Source organism: Symphalangus syndactylus, chromosome 18, assembly GCF_028878055.3.
Source record: "Symphalangus syndactylus isolate Jambi chromosome 18, NHGRI_mSymSyn1-v2.1_pri, whole genome shotgun sequence".
NCBI classification, from domain to species: Eukaryota; Metazoa; Chordata; class Mammalia; order Primates; family Hylobatidae; genus Symphalangus; species Symphalangus syndactylus.
In genome coordinates, this window is record NC_072440.2 from 109,919,629 (window position 1) to 109,941,369 (window position 21,741).

General features: G+C 39.2%; 1 protein-coding gene across 6 annotated transcripts in view; it reads left to right on the plus strand.

Moving 5' to 3' along the window:
• The first annotated feature begins 2,145 nt into the window (after positions 1-2,145).
• MYT1L (myelin transcription factor 1 like) overlaps positions 2,146-21,741 on the plus strand; it is a 540,435-nt gene continuing 520,839 nt past the window's right edge. For 3 of the 6 annotated variants that reach the window (XM_055253693.2, XM_055253694.2, XM_055253697.2), the window contains exon 1: positions 2,147-2,510. The gene's annotated coding sequence lies outside the window, so the exon portion shown is untranslated. Of the gene's footprint in view, positions 2,511-21,741 lie in introns of all 6 variants that reach the window. The other 3 variants (XM_055253695.2, XM_055253698.2, XM_055253696.2) reach the window with 2 other exon arrangements.

Here is a 21,741-nt window from a genome sequence, read left to right on the forward strand (position 1 = left end):
CACACGCTGCTTGCCTGGGGAGCTCAGGGTCAGTGTCTCACACACAGAAGGATATATGCTCCCATTTTTTTTCCGCCGACTGTAAATGACTCCTATTCTTTGCTCCACAGAACATCCGATGCGGTGCCCAATCAGCTGAAAAAGCTGCACAGACGTCATTAGCTCCGTGTGTGTGTGTGCGTGTGTGTGTGTGTGTGTGCGTGCTTGTGTGTGTGAAAGAGAGAGAGAGAGAGAGAGAGAGGAGACTGCAGCTGCCTTGCCGCATGCCGAGTGGAGTCTCCATTAGGGCAGCGCTATTGATTTCTGACTCACACTGCAGCAACAGGGCTAGAGTGCAGAAGAAAAAAATCACGTCTCAGAAATAGGAATTACAAAGACAAAAATAAGTAGATAGGTAGTTTTATACAAAAATCAAGCATCTGTTACCAAAGGAAACCAAAAGTGACAATTTAGAAAAATTTAAAGACTATAACATAGAATAAGATGTATAGGAGAAGCAGAGCAAAATGAGTTTAGAAAAATTATTCGTTCTAATTTTTCAACAATTTTTTTGAGAGGTGATAATGGTCTAATTTCCAGAATGCCTTGAAAAACCCTGGAATACTCTGCAGAGATGCTGCAAAGTAAAGCTTATTTGAGGGCAATCTTGAAGCTATGCCTGAGAATTTTAAACAACAAAATATCCAAGATTTGTTTTTTCAATTGTGTTCGATTATTTTATTAGCTAGTAGCTTTCTCTATTTTAATTCTCTGTGTTGCATAATATCTAGGATACAGTAACAGGCTGGTTGCAAATGCTCGAAACAGAAATAGGTTTCTTCATAGGCTGTGTTTCAGCCTGTCCAACTGTGAGCCCGTGAAGCACAGCATCGGAGTTCTCTCGAGGTCTGTTGCCTCAGATTTGGTTAGAAAGTATTGAATCTGGGGTGTAAAAACCTTGTCTGGGCCTTTTAGGCAGCTTGATTTTAAAACTAGCCCTTCTGCCCCAAGACTTATCAACCGCCCCCCACCCTGTCCCAAAAGAAAAGCTGAAGTGAGTTCAGTGTTAAAATAATGGTGCTGTCAGGCAGGCAGTCTGCATGTGAGCAGCAGAAAATTAGAAGAATAGAACTATCCATTCTCGTTTCCCCCCACGACACGCACGCACACATACACACACACACACACACACACACACACACACACGACAACACCAGTCAGTGAAGGGGAAAAAGGGTGATACCTTTTTAAAAAATGAAAGGCAGTAAGCCATTATTAGCAAGAGCTATATTGAGCGTGCTTGCCAGACAAGCAGCAAAGCTGAGCTCCAGTTCCGCCCAGACATGTGCCTTGCCATTTTCATTTTAATCAGCCTGCTCAGGATGGCTGCTGATTCATTTTGCAGGATGTCCCCCTGGGAGCCAAGGTGGAAGCCTGAGGCGAGCTGCTATTGCATCAATGCAGCACATCAGAGCGAGAGCGCGGAGGCAGAGGGAGGAGAGAAAGCCTTCAGCACTGCATCCCGATTTCAATATGGCTAGTTAGAAGGTCCTGCATGAAACCGAGTCTATTGCAGAAAACATAATGAAAGGAAAAGAAAAGAAAAAAGTCACATTGTCATTTCATTATCCAACTATTCTCTCCCCCAACCCCTTCCTTCCACCAACACACACACACACACACACACACACACACGTACACATTTTGCAGTGACCATGAAAGACTTCAAGCCACTCTGTGGAAGTGTGTGTGTGTGTGTGTGTGTGTGCGCGCGTGTGTGTGTGTACTATTTATCTGGTAACTAGCTGGGGTGGTATACCTGATTTAGCTGGAGACTTTGATTTGTAGGACTGACAACCTTATTATGCAGTGAGTTTATTATTGATATTATTCTGCTCTCGGTTGCCATGGCCACCTTGTGAGAGACATTCAATTTTCTCTCTTCCATCATCATTATCTATGAGGCCATCTGTTGTGGAAAATGAATTCAGCCTCATTTGCATGACTGATAAGCAATTTTTTTTTTATCTATTTAACAGAAGGTCATATGCCGGGGATTTGGAGCTTGTGAAAAAAAAAATGTGGAAAAAAAAAAAAAAGCCTAGGAGAGGATGAGTGGGAGCGTGTGCATGGGGGTGTGTGGAAGTCAAACAGATCCCTGAGGCCTGCGAGCCTATCGCGCTGCATTTGTCATTCCTGCCCGGGCGACATTTTTTTTTCCCTAAGCTACTGCACACTAAACAGAGTGAGAGAGCTTTTCCCTGCAGTCTTCTTGAAGCCCCCCTGGTTTTTTGCTCATTGTTGGTGGGTGTATTTTAATTTTTTCATTCCCTGGACTCTGGGTTATGATATCAATATTCACTGAAGACAAAAAGCCACCTTTTCTCCGTCTGGGTGGCAGGCATGTGTCTCATCATCCTTTCAAACTTGTGGTGGAACAGGGTTTTCTTCCCTGTCTGTGTATTTTGAGCCAGCACAGTTACCAAAATTGAACTTGTCTTTCGCTTGTGAGCGGTTGTGGTCCTTGTGAGGTACGTGATGTTCGTTAGGTTAATTTTTGGGGGAACTTAGTGAGCAGGATGTGTTTTACCATAGCTCAAGGGCTGAGGCTGCTATTCCATTGTCTGCTCCTTTTTAAAGTTATTTTTATTGCATGGCTGGTAGCTGAAATGTTCCTGGACTGGAGTCTTTGTAATCCACAAAAAATCTGTCTTTAAACTAAAATGGGTATTAGGTTGCATGACTTAACTGTGATGTTGTTTATCAAGAAAATGAAACAAAAACAAAACGCGGTGCATGTATGGTGCTTGGAGGATAAGAGGATACCAAACAAAAACTTCCCAGAGACTTTACTGGATTACTTTACATGACAAATGAAGCACATCATTTTATGCAAAGGCAATTAAAATGTTAGATATTTTGGATGAATTTACCTAATGGTAAGAAGAATGTTGATTTATATTGTTTAAGTGGAGAAACTCAAATAAAGATTTTTAAATTTAACTTAAATGTTTGAAGTTCATAATAATGAAACAAAATGTTATTTATAATAGAAATATGTCTTTTTGTAACACTTAAATTAATAAACTAAAAGTTTAAACTCTACACTTTAGTTTTAAGATAGATCTGAATAAAACAAAAATGTATATGTAAACATTTATATGAAAGTTAGCTATATAAAATATAGAGAATAGATTTTGAATTTAGTATTAACCATGACAATTTCTTGTACCATCAAAGCTACATAAGCTAAATAATTTCTAAGTTACTTAGAGTAAAAATATTTTATATAAGAGCCTTTTTGTTCAAATGTTTATATTTTTTACTAAACAAAATTAACATCATAGACAAAAGCATCCCAAAACCACCCTTACAGGCATATGAGGGTCTTTCTAATTGTTCAACTTCATTAAGTGTCCTGTAGCTTTAAAAATAATAAAGTCATGTCTCCCATACAGATAAAAATTAATTATTTTAAAAAGAAAAGTGTTTTACACAATATTCCTTTTCAAAAAAAAAAAAAAAACAGTATTGCATTCCTGTAAGTTTTCACCTCTCAAGAACTTTGAATCCAAAGTGTTGATTGTAAGTTATAAATGCTACTAAGAGACATATTCCAGAAAAAAAGGAAGTTTGTTTTTTCTGATTGACCTAAAAGAACATGTATGATTCTATCACCTCAAATGCAGTAAGGCAATTGCTTAAAAGTCTCCTTAAAGTTATACTTGAGTGATAAATTTTCTTTATTAACCAACATAGACCACTACTGATGTGTGTGTGTGATGATACTTTACTTGATTGCACTTTGAAAACTCTTACCATACTATCATACACTTTTCATAAGCAATAACAGTTGTTATATAATCCTTCTGCTTTTAATCAGCCATATTTCTTTATATTTTAGCTTGATTTTCAGAGAAATAAGTTTACTTTAAATATTAATTGTGCATTTAAAGAATTTAAAACAATAAACTTCTGATAGATTATGAAGATTATTTAAAGTGACATCAGCTTTCTCAGAGGACTATACTTTAAGAATCAGTAATATGAGATCTGGATCTATATTATAATATGAAGGATTATGTTGTTGCCTTTTGATCTGTACATGTAGTCTTCAGATTTGTGAATCAAAATTGTCAACATCTAAAAAAACCTATGAGGTAGCACAATTGATTTTTCCCTCCTCCCCACCCCCACCCCCAAAAAGTTAATTACCAATCTTGGTTGGATTCTTCCTTGCCTCCCTGACATTTGACTGCTGCTAATTCGCTGATTAATCTCATTAATGTGATTATAGTAGGATTTAGAGTTGGCTGCCATTGTTCTGTAGACAGTGCTATTCAGGCTGAGCACTTGCCACCTCATTCAGTTTTGCTGTGATTTTTCAAAGGCTGGTGGAGTGAGCTATTGTGAGCAGGCTTCTCTGCCTTCCCTTTCAGCACCAGGAGCTGTCCGCAGCTGATAGGGATTGCATTCAACAGTGACTGACTTCCTCCTAGTTTATTGGCAATGTGAAAATGGCTCACTTTCATCACGTTAATGATTGTGCTAGTTGAGGTAGAAGTAGGAGAAGCCTTCATGGTCACATTTGGATGTTTTGAAGATGGTGGCAGCAAAGATATCAATACTTGAAGATTTTTATTTAGTAAAGACTTTCCGTCTGCCATTACACACATATTTTACTCTATTTCCAAATATTCAAACACATCAATATGTTAAAAATTACTTGTATATATGTATAGTTGTGGGTTGCAAAATTGTAAACATTATTACTTTTCAACTGGAAAATTTTATCCAAATACATGTAATTATTAATAAAATTCATCTTTGAAAAGATGCACCAGGACTATCTGGTGTCACAGTAAGGCGGAAAGTATGCATGACACACAAATGTCAACTTCTCTTGAGTTAAACTTGCATCCAACAGCAGAACTTTTGCCAATTTCACAAATTTGTATTAGAAGCTGAGATCAAGGTAAAGGCCCAATAATTTGTGACCACGTATGAGTGGTGTACAAAAATTCCTAAAGGAATATGAGTACATAGTCTTCCTCGGGGTTATAAAAGCTGTCAAAGCATGACCTTAGGACTATGTGGATAGTTTCAGAGAATGAGACATCTTTAATATGCTTTTTTCACTGTCCCTGTTACATTTTTCACCTAATTTATTTATTTTTTACTCTCTTGAAATTGTTTCTATTTTGTACCTTACTCTTGAATATACCCGATTATTTCACTGTCTGATGTTTTCTGTCTGCTTTCTGTGTCAGTGTTTAATAGATTAGGGAAAAGAAATAAGTGATTATGCAATTTCAAAGATTTGTAAAGTTTTTCTATTTGTTACAATTATACTTAAAATTAAAAATATTAAGTTAATAATCGGATTATTTGTTCAGCTGCTTTTATAAATACTTTACATGTATAATTTTTAAAAGCCAATTACTTTTCTGTGAAAAATTAATTTTATCAAGTAAATAATGTTTTCAAAGTCACATGCATAAACTAGATTCCCAACTCTACCTGTAAGCCAATTTAATTTGAGGGAGAGATATTATTTTAGAAATACATAATATACAATCTGAAAGACTTTGTTTACTTGTTATATATTTTAGTGGATACATTTTAACTTCAAACAACTTAAAGGCTTATTTACTCTTAAATATTTTATATTAAAAAAACTCTTCAGTGTAATTAGAGGGACTAGTCAGATGCTCTTTGATAACAACCACTCTGCCATGCACTTACAGTTTGGTTTGCCTGGGTGTCCCTTTTAGACCAGGGCTATAATTTTCAATCAATAACCAGTTTTTCCAATGCATGTTGTCCTTTGCCAGGAAGTCTACCTTGATGCAAAGTCTCACCAGAACTCTGTTCAGGAGGCAAATGAATGGTAGACTCAGAAAGAGAGATCTACAGTTTTGCTAAATTTTTATAATCAAATTACTCCATAGCATAATTTGATCGCAAAGACATTATGCATTTTCCTATTTTCAAGTTTTTGAGAGTTCGTTTTTGAATATCTTCTTTTTTATTTGAAAAGTTGTGTAGTATTCTTTAGAAAGGAGTAACTGAGGATAAACTTGAACAAAAACTTGCGAATAACATATTTTCACCAAGCTAAGTTTCATCATACTGTATTCTGTACCACAACACAACACCTGACATTGATCTGCATTTCTTCCAAACTAAGCTGAAAACAAAAGATACCACAAACTTGAAGAAGAAAATAGATGTAGGTTTGTGTTTGTGTGTGTGTGGTTGGGGGCAGTGTCATATCTACATATCATGGTTGCTGGTATGAAAAAGATATTTTAAATTGGCATACCACCCCCATATTTAAAATATTGCCTATAGTGACCATAACTCATATGAAATAATAAAAATATTCTACTTTTATAGTAATTTATTGCATGATTTTTTCTGATATTAAATTATTTAAAGGCAATAGCTATCCATTTGTTCCATCAGTGGACTATTTCAATGCAATGTGGTTCAGTTTGTTATATCTTTGTGTCTTATCTCTTCTCTCTCTTTCTCTCCACTTTCCTTTCTCTCTCTTCTGCCCTCTCTCTCTTTAACTCGGTCCCTGTTTGTCTGTTTTGCCACCCTCTCTTCTCTGTGTTTCTTTCGCACCTGCATTGTTCAAGCATACACAATGATTTTTCTATGCATGTTCCCACAATGGAAGTGTTTTTGGCTTTGACACCGTAATGAGTCCTCAGGGTATCTGTAGAAGTAATCAGAGATGGCAGAGAAAATGTAAGCCAGGTGTTATAAAACTAGAAAGAATGCATGAATGCTTATTTATTAGATAAAGAGTGATAAGCATTGCTGTATTAGGCTGTTCTGCTAGGAAAATTTTCCTACCATGTACCTCTTTTAAAATAATCTCTGCTCCCCACGTGGCGATTATCGGAAAAGTTGGGGGGGAATATTTTAGTCTCAGTGTAAGGAGTATTGTGTTGTGAGAAGATGGAATGGTACAGGACATTCTCTTAAAGCGTTCCTTGCTTTCAGACTGCAGTGGTGTCTAGCAGGGCTCGATGGGAAGGGAATTGCAGCCTCTATAGTAACCAATAAGTCTGGTCCCAACACATCAGGGAAGAGCTCGGTCTTCAGAGGAATTACCTCTGAGAGCTGGAAGAGGGTGTTCCTGGTAACTTGGGGCTTCTCTGTCAGTCTCCCCACGGAAACCACAGTCAGAGCTGTGCTCTGTGGAAAGCCTGCAGTGGCTGCTCCCCCGTGCTGTTCTGCTCTCGACTCTCACTCACTGTGGATAGTGGGCTGGTGGAGTGCGGGCGCCAGAGGGTAGGGGTGAATGGAATGGAAACACAGAGGGAACTGTGACCAGCACGTGCGATGGTCTCTCCACGGCAGACAGAGCCCTGCGTGGGTGAGAAGCAGACTGCGGAACAGGATTTGGCTTGATGGCCACCAGCTCTTCCACAAAAAGGTACCTCTTTCCTTTTATTGTAAAGGTTACATAGGATTTTTTTTTTTTTTAATTTGCCTGGTGGTTGCAGCTCCCAGTTCTTCTCTTAAGTACTTCAAAAATAGTCGTTTCTCCACCTGCCTGCCTGTCTCCAGCTCTCATTTGATTGCATACACAACACTTCCTAAAGTCTCTTGGTTTGGCGTGTGAACACGCCAACAATGGACCCTCTCTCAAAAGAGCTTCTCCTTCAGTGTAATGCCATTGTGGGCACCGCTATGTCTGCATGCTGCCCGGAGTTGTTGTTAAACATGAGTCTGTGTATTCAAGGCTAGTTTCCAGGGGCGAGTGTGGGAGGTGCTAAAGTAGCCTTTATGATTTAACGTAGCCTTTCATAGCGGTGAGTGTTATAGGAGAGAGGTTTGCAGAGAAAAACGGTATAGTCACCAGCAGAGTAAAACATCTATGGCTTGACTCAAGAAGCCATTTATAAAATCAGCACTTTTTTAAGCCAGAAAAAAATGCTAATGAACATCAGGTATCTATGTTCCCTTAGTTATTTTTAAAACCTTATTAGGTCTTGTCTTTTCAAAGAAAAGTTTTTCTATATTTTTTTCTTCAAATAATAGTAAAAGGTGAAAAATGTTTTAACTTTCTTAGACAAGTAGTTTCATATCTTTTGTTTTAAAAGAAAATGATACAAGAAGCTCATACTGAAACAGAATAATATAGTGAGGTTGGCAACCCAGAAAAGACTTTAAGAATCAGTTAGAGTTAACTCTTGTGTCACCATTCTTTTATTTTAAGAAGTGACAGGTTTTGGAACCTCTTCTTGTTTTGCGTGGGATGTTAACCAGTAATGCCATCTAACATACAGTAGGTTCAGCTTACTTCTGTGAGGTTTCTTTGGCCACAGCATGAATTTACCATAACATCAATGATAGGGGAGATATTTTTAGATATATTGCCTAGCTGGTAGCTGCTAACAGACTGACTCCGGTATTTACAGTTCTCATCTATTACATTAAATACAGCACTGCTCATGATACACATTCTGCTCTAGAGATTTAGGGGCCTGTGGGTACAAGGCAAGCAGCATACAGCACACATCTCCACTCGTGTCTGACTGTGTTGCAAGCTTGATACACAGGAAGGTTCGAAATTGCTGGTTTAATCCACAGCTGTAGCTTGAAAAATATCTAGATCAGCAGTGAAGTTCCCTCCCACCTTAGGATTTGGGGAAGTGGATATGTTTTGTGTTGCTTCAAGGAGGCAGCCTGAGACAGGGTAAGTCAGCAGGATGCTTCCGAGGCTCTTCTGCTGCAGCGATGTGGTCTCTAAGGGAGCCTGAGCCTGATGCACGCAGCACAGGCGGGACTCGCAGCCCGGCGCTGTCTGTCTGCTGCCTTTTGATGGAGGCTGCACTTCACCCGCCCGGCAGAGCGCTGTACGCATGCCCGTCTTCCCTGTCGTTTAGTGGTGTCAACTTATTAATTTCCATCTTCGACTTCAGGCCTGTTAGTTTCCTGTCTGAAAGCATTATTACTTTTGTCCATGTGGCAAAATAATTAACATACAGATGAGAAGTGGCCCCTTGCCTGGGCGCCGGTAGAGAGAGAAGATGTGCAGTGGAAAGTTGATTGGATGAATGGAGAACAAATGGTGGGCGTTCAAAAGCATTAGAAGAGTTTTGTAGTCGTGGAGCAGGTTGGAGAATTTTCTGGGTGAGTCCCTAAGATGGAAGGCAGGGGTGGCTGCCGTGGGAACAACTGCTTTTCAGACGCTGGCTTAGCCGAAGGTGCCAGGTGCGGCTGCAGGCACAGATAATTCATTGGGACGACTTTGTTTTGCAAGTCTTGGGGCTGCTCTTTGATATCCCCTCCAGGTAAACATGTCCTGTGCTCCCTGTCTTCTCCAGAGCGTTTGTTCCGCTTCCCAAAGTGGAGCAAAGTTCAACTCCTGATGGTCAGTAACAAAAGAATAGTCATTTGCTGCTGGTTTGGGGTAGCGGCTTGATCCGTCTTCGTGTGCATGTGTCTGAAGTGGAAATTAACTGTTTAAAGATGACTGTTTTTAGAAACTTACAGCAGCCATTATTCAATGTGTTTAATTAATATTTTCTGAAACCGTGCATCGAGACCAGCAAAATTAGCAAATGTTGTTTCAATTAAAGCCCAGACATAATTAGTTTTGACTAGTATGTATTTTTCCTAGCTGGAAGATGATTTTAGCTAATTTAACCAGCAACTTACTGGAGATTGTGAAAATTGAACTGAAGTTTCTATTGATCTGTAGAATCTGCAACTAGGAAATGTAGAAATTAGCACATAGTGATACTCTCAGTTCTTTTCAGAAAAATGGAGATCATTTTTGCAAATCAGTCTTCTGAGTTGAGAAGTAAGAATAAAGAGCCTGCTGGAATCCTAATTTTCTATTGTCATCAGTGACACATTTCTTATATAATTCTGTGACTGTACTACTGCAATATGGGTGTTTTAATATTTAGTTAAATATACTTCCATGGTAGGAATTCACTGATAAATAGTTCTATCCTGTTTTAATAATTCCTATTCTCCCTAAAAGGCAAGGTTTTTCATTTTAACTGACCTAATTACTTCACCTGCTTTTTAGGTAGAAGTCAAGTAGAAATTGTTATTCTTTAACTGTCTTTTTATAGATTCCTGAATATTTTAGATCACTTGATTTTATTTTGCTTTTATTTTAAGCTCTTTTTCTAAAGAGTTGCTTTACTTTAGCTGTTTGCTTTAAACAATAACAGTGAATATTTGACAGAAAATACAACTTTTGGGGAGAGGGGGAAAATTTTCTGTTTTAAAAAAATATCTTTTCAAAAAAAGAAAGAAACCACCTTTAATGAATCTAAACCTCAAACACAAGATATTTAAAAACATATTAACCCTTCATGTGAAGCTGCTGAAACTTGCTTTTGATCATTTTCCCTCTCATCCTGCAAGTTTCTTAGTACTCACATTGAGCTTTTTCTGCATAATAGGTAAATTATCTATTGTTTTTTCAATGTGTATGTGTGTTTATACACACAGACACATTTCTTTTTCTATTTCATTTTTAAATTTGCTGGTAAACTAGAATGAGGAAAAAAACTGAGTGTTTAAAAATTTAACTCAAGCAGTTTTAAATATCAAATTGTTTTCATGAAATCTTACCTAAAGTCATAAAGTCATAGTTCCATTATTTTCTCATTGCTACATTTCATTTTAGAGTAGAACCAAGCTTTATGTGATTAATATAGCTGCTTTTAGCTTTATGATGGTGGTTTATAACTTTCTTGGGGCAAAATATCAGCATTTACTTTTTAACCTCACCTTGTGCATTTCTATGCAGAGATCCCTGAAAACCCCTTCTCCACGATGCTCTTTGTGCCTGGCTGCCTTCAAAGGTGGAGCCCAGCTGTTGTTGTTGTTGTTGTTTTTTTTTTAAGGGTCAAAATTGTGTCATATTAGTCTCCACTCCACGGAGCCCCGCGTACCACTCTCTGTCACATTTGTTCTCAGGCTGTGGAGCAGGCTCACGGGCAAAGACAATGAAAGGTCCCAGGACTGGAAACAGGGTGATGTGCACCTGTCTGAAAAGGTGATTTCTAAGGGAATTTTTCCCTGTCTAATTAGACTCTAAGGTTGAGTGTCAACTTTGGAAAGAAAAGCAGCCTTTCATGGCAAAATTTTTAATCAATTGATGTGATTCCAAGATATTGGTGCAAAGATGAAGCCCTCTTTGACTTAAATGCCCTGTGTAGGCAACACTGGTCAGTGTGGGGCGTCTGCTGTCTCAGTGGGCCCGCTCTGCTCACCAAAGCCATAGAGGGCATTGCTTTGGTGGGGTTTCCACTGATTGTGAAAGAAAAAAAAAAAACAGGTAAATATTTTTTATTCAAAAGGTTATTTGACTCTATTCCCTTTAAAATTCAGTACTGTTGTGTATTTTTACACTCTTAGGAGTACTATAATTCCTCTCTTCCATGATTTTGTGAGTACATGTATATGTGTATTTTTTAAATGCCAGTGTGAAAATGTGTGTAAGCTGACAATATTTGAGCCATGGGGTTAGTATGTGTGCCATGTAAACCTGCTTTAGATGTGTTTGTGCACTCATTAATATAGTTGAAAGAACTTTAGGACTCAATATGACATACTGACTGCTTTTTACTGAAGTCTGACTGTTTACATAGAACACTCCAATTTCTTTAAAGAAAATTACCTCAAGGATATTGGGCATTTGCTTGAGAAATTTTCAAGTGTGGAATGTCAGGTTTAGGACTCTAAATCAAACAACTCATGAATTAATAATTTATGGGGGTCTTTTTTTTAGTACATTGACAAAGATTTTCATTATAGGATTTCTAGCTCAAACACTGTTCTGAGTGGTGCCTTCATGCCGTTATCTCAATCTAAATGCATAGTGTGTTTTAATGGCCCTCAACAGAATGGTTTTTCAAAAGTCGGCATCACCTCTCGATTCCAGGGGCTACCACGCCACTGAACCCTAAAAGCAATGGACCGTTCTTAGGGGCTGACTTTAAATTTGGCCCAACCTCCCTGGTGCATGTATTCCACCAGCCTGTGCCATCTGAACAGAAGCTGAAAGCACAGAGCATTGTCGCCATGAAACAATGCTAGCCAGACTGGTTGTAGAAATAATCGAGTCTGCAGGGCACCCCATAGAGAGCCATCAAACCGAGTCTGCTCTGGAGCTGTCTGGTAGATTGTGAACATTCGGAAATCAGTGCCGCATCTGCCGGTGGACCCTGTGCTTCTCTGAAACTCCCACCTGCCCTAATGCATCTGGGCAAGAGCTTTTCAGAATCCAGTTTCCTCCAGGATAAATTTAATATGTCTTGAGGGCCAGGCACAAGCAAATTGATTCTATCTCTGCACCAGAAAAACTCATCAACATCTGTAAGAACACAGATTTTCAACAACCCCAGGATTAGGGGATTCTATTTTGTAAAATATATTCCAAGCCTACTCCCTTCATACCTCATGCCAGCATGGCATTTTTTAATTAGGAAGTTGATTAAAAAGGGCATGGTAGACCACGGATGTATGGTCTCCTGGCATCCATCCAGCTGTTTGTTGTCTGGGTCGTGGAAAGCGTTGCTCATCACCAGTTGCAGGAGCGAGGGGGAAATGATTATAAGGGATGGCAAGAATGAAACTGTTCTGCTGTACGTGCTAATGGCAGCTGATTGTGGCTTCCTCTGAACCAGCCTTTCCTACAGATAGACTTGCTGACTTCCTTCATGAGGCAGAGACCACTCGTACTTGGAAATAACTTGGAAATGTAGAAACTAGGTGTATTATTCAGTGGTTCTGATTTTTCAGTGATCAATAGGATAAGTCATAATGACTTGTATTTTCTGGATTCAAACCTGTTTCTGGCCTCACATCCTGTAGGCTGGTGTCAATGATGGTAGTTGTTCTAACAGTGTTGTGCTGTTTCTCTTCAAGAGTAACTGGTTTTTGCTTGTCTCCCCCACCCCCCAAGGGAAATTCCTTTCTTTGCTGGCTTTTTTTTTTTAGGACTTAGAGTATATTTCACAGAAATAAAATTTTATGCCTAATTGTAGTGTTCCTATGGCTAATGTGGTGTGAATGAGCACCATGTTATGAATTTAACCCTGTCCATCCCTCTCATCCTCTTATTGTATGAGCACTTTCGCAAGACCAAGCATACTAAAGAAAGTAGGAAAAAGACAGCCAGGGATGAGGCTTGACACACTGCCAACACCAAGACCCTCATCCCCAGGGCAGAGGCTCTGGGGCTTTTACATGTCACTCTGGGAAGACACTCAGTACTCAAGATCAGGGGACTCTGTCTGCACCCCAGTGGGACTTTTCAGCCGCTGGGGTAGCAGTTCTCCCTTTTGTTCTCCTTCCCTCTGAACCTACTTGCACATATATTAATTATTTTTAGATTCTGCATTTTAAAGTTTTCAGTGACAGACAAGCTGGAGTTAGCAAGAACGGTGGGCAGGCAGGGGCTCTCCTCACTGTCCTCCTCTAGTAAGAAAATATCAAAGTTAATGCTGAAGACAAAAGGTGAGACTCCTTACGGTCAGCACCTCCCTTCCCTCTTAGTGCCATAACTGAATAATTAATACAATGTGCATATATTGAGTACGTACTATGTGCAGGGCCAAATGAGATAGAACTGAGTAACAAATTTCTGCCCCACAAAAAGTCAGGTAACGTGTGTACTTGTGTGTGTGTGTGTATGTGTGTGTGTGCATATATATATATATATATATGCATATTTCTGATAAAGGGTAATTATAAATACTTCTAGGTTTACTTTTCTTGAATGCATTTTGAAATAGATTAAAGCATTCTTATGACTTAAGAAGAAGAGTTGAGTGAACCTTGAGGCCCCTTTCCTGGGTAATCAGTACTTCAGGAATCCAGGTGACCATTCCAAAACTCAGCACTCAATAGCATGGCACTGTATCACCATATTCTCTATTCAACGGCACGTATGATTTCAGTGTATTGACTTCTTACAAAATCAAGAGTTACACATTGTTGAAGATTCTGGATAGTTAGCCCTCATCCATCATGGTTTCTAAGTACACGTTCCCTGTCCCCTTCCATTATGCAGAGTTACAATCACAGCAAGCCTTTGCTTACCTGAGAATACATGAAACAGTAAACAGAATGCTGTTAGGAGGAAGGTGTTGGTAACTGTCAGCGGTCTGTTTTGCAGTTTCTGAGCTGTTGATACCAGAGATCAACAACAGAACATTTTGGATTTGGCATGGTGAAGCCCTAGGTTATTGACTGAGGCCCAACCTTCCAAGCAAACAGGAAGATCCCCTGTGTCATATTCACTTGTCTCTGCCTTCTCTGTGACATAAGCAGTCCTGCCACAGTGCAGACAGCTGAAAGGGGCGGCCAACCTGGTTATCCACTGGCTCACCATTGGCTGCAGAAACATCAAAACAAGGAGGAGAGGAGAATTCAAATTAGAAACTGGTCATGTATTTCAGACAATTCCAATGACTATTTGCCACATTTCCCTTGAGTCAGACCTGACTGCATATACCTGCCTAATTAGAATTAAGAATTTTGCCATTACACCCTGTAAAATACAAGTTAGGTTAGAATTAGCATTTTATAGTCTCTCAGAGTATGGAAATTTAAGTAGCTCAGGCATCAAAAAGCCACATGTCTTTGCTTAAAAATGGAATTCTGAGATTATATAAAGTGAGAAGGGTTGGTTGATGCTAGGTTCTTGTATATAATTGGAAATAAAATCTCAATAATTTGCTCAGGTAAATTTCAGATCAATTTCTTACTCGTCCTTTGTTTAATGTGGCACATTTGGTACTGAATTAACATGTGAAATTTTCCACTGAATTTGTATTCTGAATCTTCCAAGATGTTTTGCAATTCTTTTCATAGTCCAGAGAACAAGAATGGAGATAGTTTTGCTGCCCAAGTGTTTTTTTAGCTAATATGCTGTTCCTGGGATTATATTAGCTCAAAAACAATCCTTTTTCCGAAGAGACCCACACCCATAGTGCCAGCCAAGAAATGAGGTATCTGCTCTCCAGGGACAAGTTAACACTCCTGTTTACAAATGGGCAAAGCCACCTGTTCATCTAGTTTTAAAGTTAATGATCAAAACAGTATCTGATCCTAGGGATTAGTAAGAGTGGAAAGGCAAACTTGTGAGACAACAGGTAACATCTCATTTTTATTACCTAACATTTCAATATATGTATATTAAATGTAGAATTAGTTAGAAAATACACTAAGCCTATGATACATATTCCAAATGTTAAATATCAGCATTCCAAGGATTAGATGCAGAAGTTGTGTAAGGAGTAGTAGAGTCAACGATAGTGTACATTTCCCGCTTTACATTTTCAAAATCCAACATGTGCAAATTGAATCATGTATTTTAGCCTCAAAGGCATAACTGAAGTGTGAGACTTGCTGACTGGGCAGTCAGCATTGCAAAAAATGGCCTCTATCAGTAAAAAATCAGTAAACGATTTTTACACATCTCATCCTTCCTCCAACAAAATCCAGTCTCTTTCCCTTCCTCCTTTGACTGGGGAGCATGTGGCTTGGGCCCTTGTAACACCATGGCCTCCAATTCTTTGGCTTGCATTAGAGTCCCTCTTGGCACCTGCTCCTAGATTTTTAACTAAGGGCAAGGTCAGAAGGATGATTACAAAATCCTTTTACTGATTATTTTGGTCTCTTCCAAGAGTCAGAAAGACTTTACTCTGCCTGGTTTGGTTGTATCAGCTAGGTTGCACATGTGCTGTAAGTTTCTGACTAACTCTCCAAAATATTAAAAATGGCCCATGACATACGGAAACTTCATTTTTCCATTACTTTCCAGGAGGATATTTTTACCTAATATCAAACATTTTTTTCATTTGTTATTTTTATTTTTTGTCTTTTTAAATTTTCTAAGTGAGATTTTCCACCCATAGTCAACCTAGACAATGACACAAAGTCCCTATTAAGGAGCCCTGCGTTGGGAAGACCTTCCTCCTAGGTCAGCTCTCCACAGAATTCGGAGATGACTTGAAACAAATGATTGCAGCTTTCTGCCTCTCGGTGCCCTTGTTTAAAGTGAGGGAGTCCCAGTTCTAACGCTTGCTGACTGCGTGTTTGGCATCATCACATGGACAGCAATTTCAAAGGCATTACTGTGTAACAGTGGGTGTCATGCTATCAGCAGGGCCACACCGACGGGCCCCTTGTTTGTCACCATTTTGCAGAGATGTGCAAATGCAAACCCAACACCAGGAACCTGCAGTATTTAGAGTAGGTGCTATTGTTTGATTGATGAGTCTAATCTGGGACTACCAAGGTCAGGCAGGTTGACATGAAATTCATCTCATCAAATGTTTCATGGTCATCTAGAAAAATCACTGGACTGGCCGGGCATGGTGGCTCACACCTGTAACCTCAGCACTTTGGGAGGCCAAGACGGGTGGATCACAAGGTCAGGAGATCAAGGCCATCCTGGCTAACATGGTTAAACTCCGTCTCTACTAAAAATACAACTACAAAAAAAAAATTGGCCAGGCGTGGTGGTGGATGCCTGTAGTCCCAGCTACTCGGGAGGCAGAGGCAGGAGAATCGCTGGATCCTGGGAGGCGGAGATTGTAGTAAGCCGAGATCACACCACTGCACTCCATCTTGGGTGACAGAGCGAGACTCTGTCTCAAAAAAAATAAAGAAAGAAAAGAAAAGAAAAGAAAAGAAAAATCACTGTACTATGTGACACTCAGACACGTAACTGAAACCTAACTTTCCCTTAAGTTATTTTCTCTATTAATTTTATACATTTTATAACCAGAATTTTATCTTACTTTACACAAATAATGCCAGCTGCAGGTGGTGGGTTGCCCTGACAATTCACAGAAACGTACGTGCCATGGCAGCTCTGCAGTTACTACTTGGTTTTTCTCGAACCACTCTGGTGACTACATGAGTCTTCTAACTTCTCATGATAGAGGCCAGGGAGATATATGCCATTAACATGACTTGGCATAATACTTAAGGAAATAGCCCCATCGGCTTTATGTCTTACCTTTCTTTTTAAAAGAAGTATTTAGGGTATGCACAGGTTAAGCAGGAATGCATTTTTAGCAGCTAAAATCTATTATACAATCCATGTCCTACTTCTGGTCTCCTAGAGCAGAAGGCACCCAAAATGACAAGCAAGAACTCGTGGGTACAAATAAACACTAGGTTTTTACCATGGTAGTCGATGGCATGTTCTCACCAACTCAAAAGAGTGGGCCTGAATATTGTCCCCAAAATATCCCAGCGAAATAGAGAAGAACATCAGGCCCACAGTGGGAAAAGGAAAGGAGTCTGAGAAATCAAGCTCATGTCTGGGTGGGCAGTGGTCTCTCTCCACACCTGAATCTCAGACTCCTGATCTGGGTCAAAGGAGCCTTTCCAGGTCACTATCACCAAGGAGGCTCCATTGGGAAAATTCAAACACAGATATGTTTTATTTAACAAAGCAATACACTATTTCAAAAGTGCAAATTTCTACATGTGGAACTTTTCTCTAAGTACTGGGAAATGCTTCTCATATGAAAATAAATGGAGAGGTGTAATAAAAGAAAGGTAACTGTGTAGAATGAATGGGGCTGGAAAGAAAAAAATGCAGAAACATTTTTATCCATTTGAAATTAAAAACAGTAAAAAATTTACAGGCAATAGAAATATGCTTAAGACATACAATTTGGCTATTTCCAATTCTTACTTAGTGTAAGATGTTATAAACATAGACCAACTAGGAAACTCACACTTTTGGAAGATCATTAAATGAGTAATGTGAAGTGCCAAGGACCCAAACTCTCTTGTATACAAATTCAAACTGTTGATCAATTATATTGAGAAACTAATAAAAACAGACTATCAGGAAGGCACCCTGAAAACAATAATAACAATGGCTAATACTTCGCAGGTACAGTAAATTGAGTGCTTTCCTCATGGGTTATATCACGTAAAGCCCACAAAAATCTATAGGGTTGTTGTAGGCACTACTATTATCTTCATAATCATAAAACAAGTAAACATATTCATTAAAGAGTTCAGGCTATCTAGGATATATACTGTTTAAGAAACAAAATCCCCAATACAAAGATTTTCATAGACAGAGAATATATTGATGATTTCCTACATCCTCAATTTAATGCTTACTTTGGCTGCCAACAATGATTTTCAATAGACCAAACACTTATTTACTGAATGTCTGTAGGTGCAAATCTTAAGCCAGTGTAAGGCATAGTCCTTGCCTTTAAGAACTGAAAATCCAGCTGAGGACCCAAGACATAACCAGAGAAAAGGTTATAATATCAACAATCCCTGCAAAAGTTTTCAGGGACAACTGACACACTAACAGAAATGTGCTGTGTGCTCTGGAGTTCCCCACGTGAGTCTCTGAAGTGTCCCTCAGATAGAAAGCACAGAGAAGCTTTACATTTAAGTCTTTAATCCATATTGAGTTAATTTTTGAATAAAATGTAAGGAAGGGGTTCAGTTTCAATTTTCTGCATATGGCTAGCCAGTTTTCCTAGCAGCATTTACTAAGTAGGGAATCCTTTCTCCATTGCTTGTTTTTGCCAGGTTTGTTGAAGATCAGATGGTTGTAGATGTGCAGTCTTATTTCTGAGATCTCTATTCTGTGCCATTGCTCTATGTGTCTGTTTTTGTACCAGTACCATACTGTTTTCATTACTGTAGCCTTGTAGTATAGTTTGAAGTTGGGTAGCATGATATCTCCAGCTTTGTTCTTTTTGCTTAGGATTGTCTTGGGGGAGGGAGAACATTGTGATAAATAGCTAATGCATGTGGAGCTTAATACTCAGGTGATGGGTTGATAGGTTCAACAAACCATCATGGCACACATTTACCTCTGTAACAAATCTGTACGTCCTGCATATGTATCCCAGAACTTAAAATTAAATTAAATTAAATCTTAAAAAAAGAAATCACAGAAGGGCAAGCCATTTTTCAGGGCCATTGGCCACTAGAGCTGGTGAACATGTAGAATCTGGGATGAGCCCTGAAAACCAGTTTAATTTGGATACATGGGGAAAAAGGACCAGGCCTTCTATATTACTATGAACATGGTATGTGTGGTAAATAGATGTAGTGTTCTGACTGGTCATAATCTAATGACATTTGATAGTGTGTAATTAAGTATTCATTCTGTTATACTACCTATGATTTGTATATGATTCAGAGTGACATGAGGGGGAGTTATACATGAACATATATAGCAAGCAGTTTCATTTTGAAAACTATTAATGGTTTGCTTTTTAAAAAGTTTCCAAAAATGCATATCATTTCATTCTATGATCTAAACATATGACAGTCTAGAAGTTTATTGGTTGGTGGAGTTTTGTTTCTTATTGAATGATTTACAAGATGATTAAAGAGTTACTTGATCTTGTGGTAGGCAAAAATAACTATAAGAATTGTCATAAAACAGCTAAAAACATTTAAGAAAATAATGAGAGTAGTTATTTCTCCTTTGCTATGAAAATCACTATGTCCAAATAAGAATTTTTTTCTTTCTTCTTCACAGAGAGAGGTACGTTAGAAAAATAAACATATAATGGTCTCTAAACTAGAGTGAGGGTTGGGGCCCAGTATTATTATGTATCGAGATAAGTAAGCTATTTAATTCAGGTTTCAACATAGCTTTGGAATTAGTAAGAGCTCGTGCTTCTAGACTAAGATCAAATTTAAACATGACTTGCAGAATGTATAGTATCTCTAAAAACAAGAGTATAAATCATATTTTTAGGAGAAGACCAAGACAGTATTATATAGCCACACCCTTGGCACTTTAGTAGTGAATTCATCCCCCATTTCCTGTGTGATATCAAGTAGCGTCTTTCCCTATATTGAGTCTTTGAAGAGAAATGTTCTATCTTCCTCTTTATACCATTTCCGTTAAAAAAAAAAACAGATATTTTAAACTAATTTCAAACTAAGTAAAGCCTATTCAGAATGTGAGACTTGCTGTCTGCTTTCAGATCCCACTTAAATTAACCAGGCATTGGCCGAGCGCTGTGGCTCACGCCTGTAATCCCAGCACTTTGGGAGGCCGAGGCGGGTGGATCACGAGGTCAGGAGATAGAGACCATCCTGGCTAACATGGTGAAACCCCGTCTCTACTAAAAATACAAAAAAAATTAGCCAGGCGTGGTGGCGGGCGCCTGTAGTCCCAGCTACTCCAGAGGCTGAGGCAGGAGAATGGCGTGAACCCGGAAGGCGGAGCTTGCAGTGAGCCGAGATACCGAGATTGCGCCACTGCACTCCAGCCTGGGTGACAGAGCGAGACTCCGTCCCAAAAAAAAAAAAAAAAAAAAAAAAAAATTCACCAGGCGTTGTCTCTACTGAGCTCCAGTCCCTCTCCAGAGACTGATTCCTGAAACCCTTGCTATACCCACCTCTGAGCATGAGTTAAGACAACCTGTAGTGGAGACAGCACATTTTAAGGGCCAGTGAACCACTGATTGCACTTGATTTTCCAATTTTTTTTGGTTGTTTTTTTTTTTTTTATCAGCTGAGATCTTCAGAAAGCAATGTACTGAATTTTATCAGCTTTGCTTTTTATAAAGATGCTGTTACTATGCCAAGGACATGGAGAAAAAGCTCCTTCTTTCACCCTGTCTTAATTGATGTATTGAAGGTAGTGAATACACAATATGAATCCTTAAGTCATATATATTCTGAAAGGAACACAAATTGTAATTTCTTCAGCTCTAAGTTCATTGCTATTTTCATTCTTTTCTTCTTCTCCTCTGCCCAGGACACTGACAATTTGTGAATCCTCTGCTTCACTCATTCTTCAAACAATAGCCACTCAACCATCAGCTAATTCACCAAGCAGCCAAAGACATGTTCTTCTCCCTCTGTGACAGCCTGCTGCTCTTCCTCTCTGCTTGCTTCTGGCCAGAACCCCCCTTTCTTCCCGTTTCTCCACACCCTAGCTTACAATAGTCTTCTACCACCGCTTTTGAGTGAAATGTCCTTGATGCAGCAATGAATATGTTCTCCTCTGTCCTTGGTTAGCCTAATGCCGACTTTGCCTCTAACTCCACGGGATCCAAACATAAGAAGAGTGGGAATGGAGTAGAAAGCATAAAATAAAACTGTCAAAAAAGCTACTAGTGATGAAAATACTTAGTAAACCTCAGAAGTGTTATATTCTTTTTTTTTCTCACTCTGTCACCCAGGCTGGAGTGCCATGGTGCAATCACAGCTCACTGCAAGCTCTTCCTCCCGGGTTCAAGTAAACCTCCCACCTCAGCCTCCTGAGTAGCTGGGACTGCAGGTGCATGTCACCCCACCTGGTTAATTTTTGAATTTTTTTTGTAGAGATGGGGTTTCACCATATTGCCCAAGCTGGTCTTGAACTCCTGAGCTCAAGCGATCCACCTGCCTCGGCCTCTCAAAGTGCTAGGATTACACTCATGAGCCACTGCCCTGAGCCATAGAAGTGCATGCAGGTGAAAGAGAAAGGGAGAGATAGAGAATAAATTGTGGTTCTGTTTCTCAGTCACTAAGGAAAGGAAACAACCTCATCAGAAGCCAAAGAAAGAGACACTGGGAAGGGAGGTGAACAGTCTGGTACCAAATATAAGCAGAACAGAATGGGGAGGGCTGGCCAAGGGAGCATGAGGAGCATGACATAGGCGACTTTGTTCTCCTTTCTACAAGTCCCCTTTCCAAACCCCAGTAGCTAGAGGTGCTGTGTAAAGTCTACAGCTGCAGTCTCTCCTCATTGTCACCCAGAAA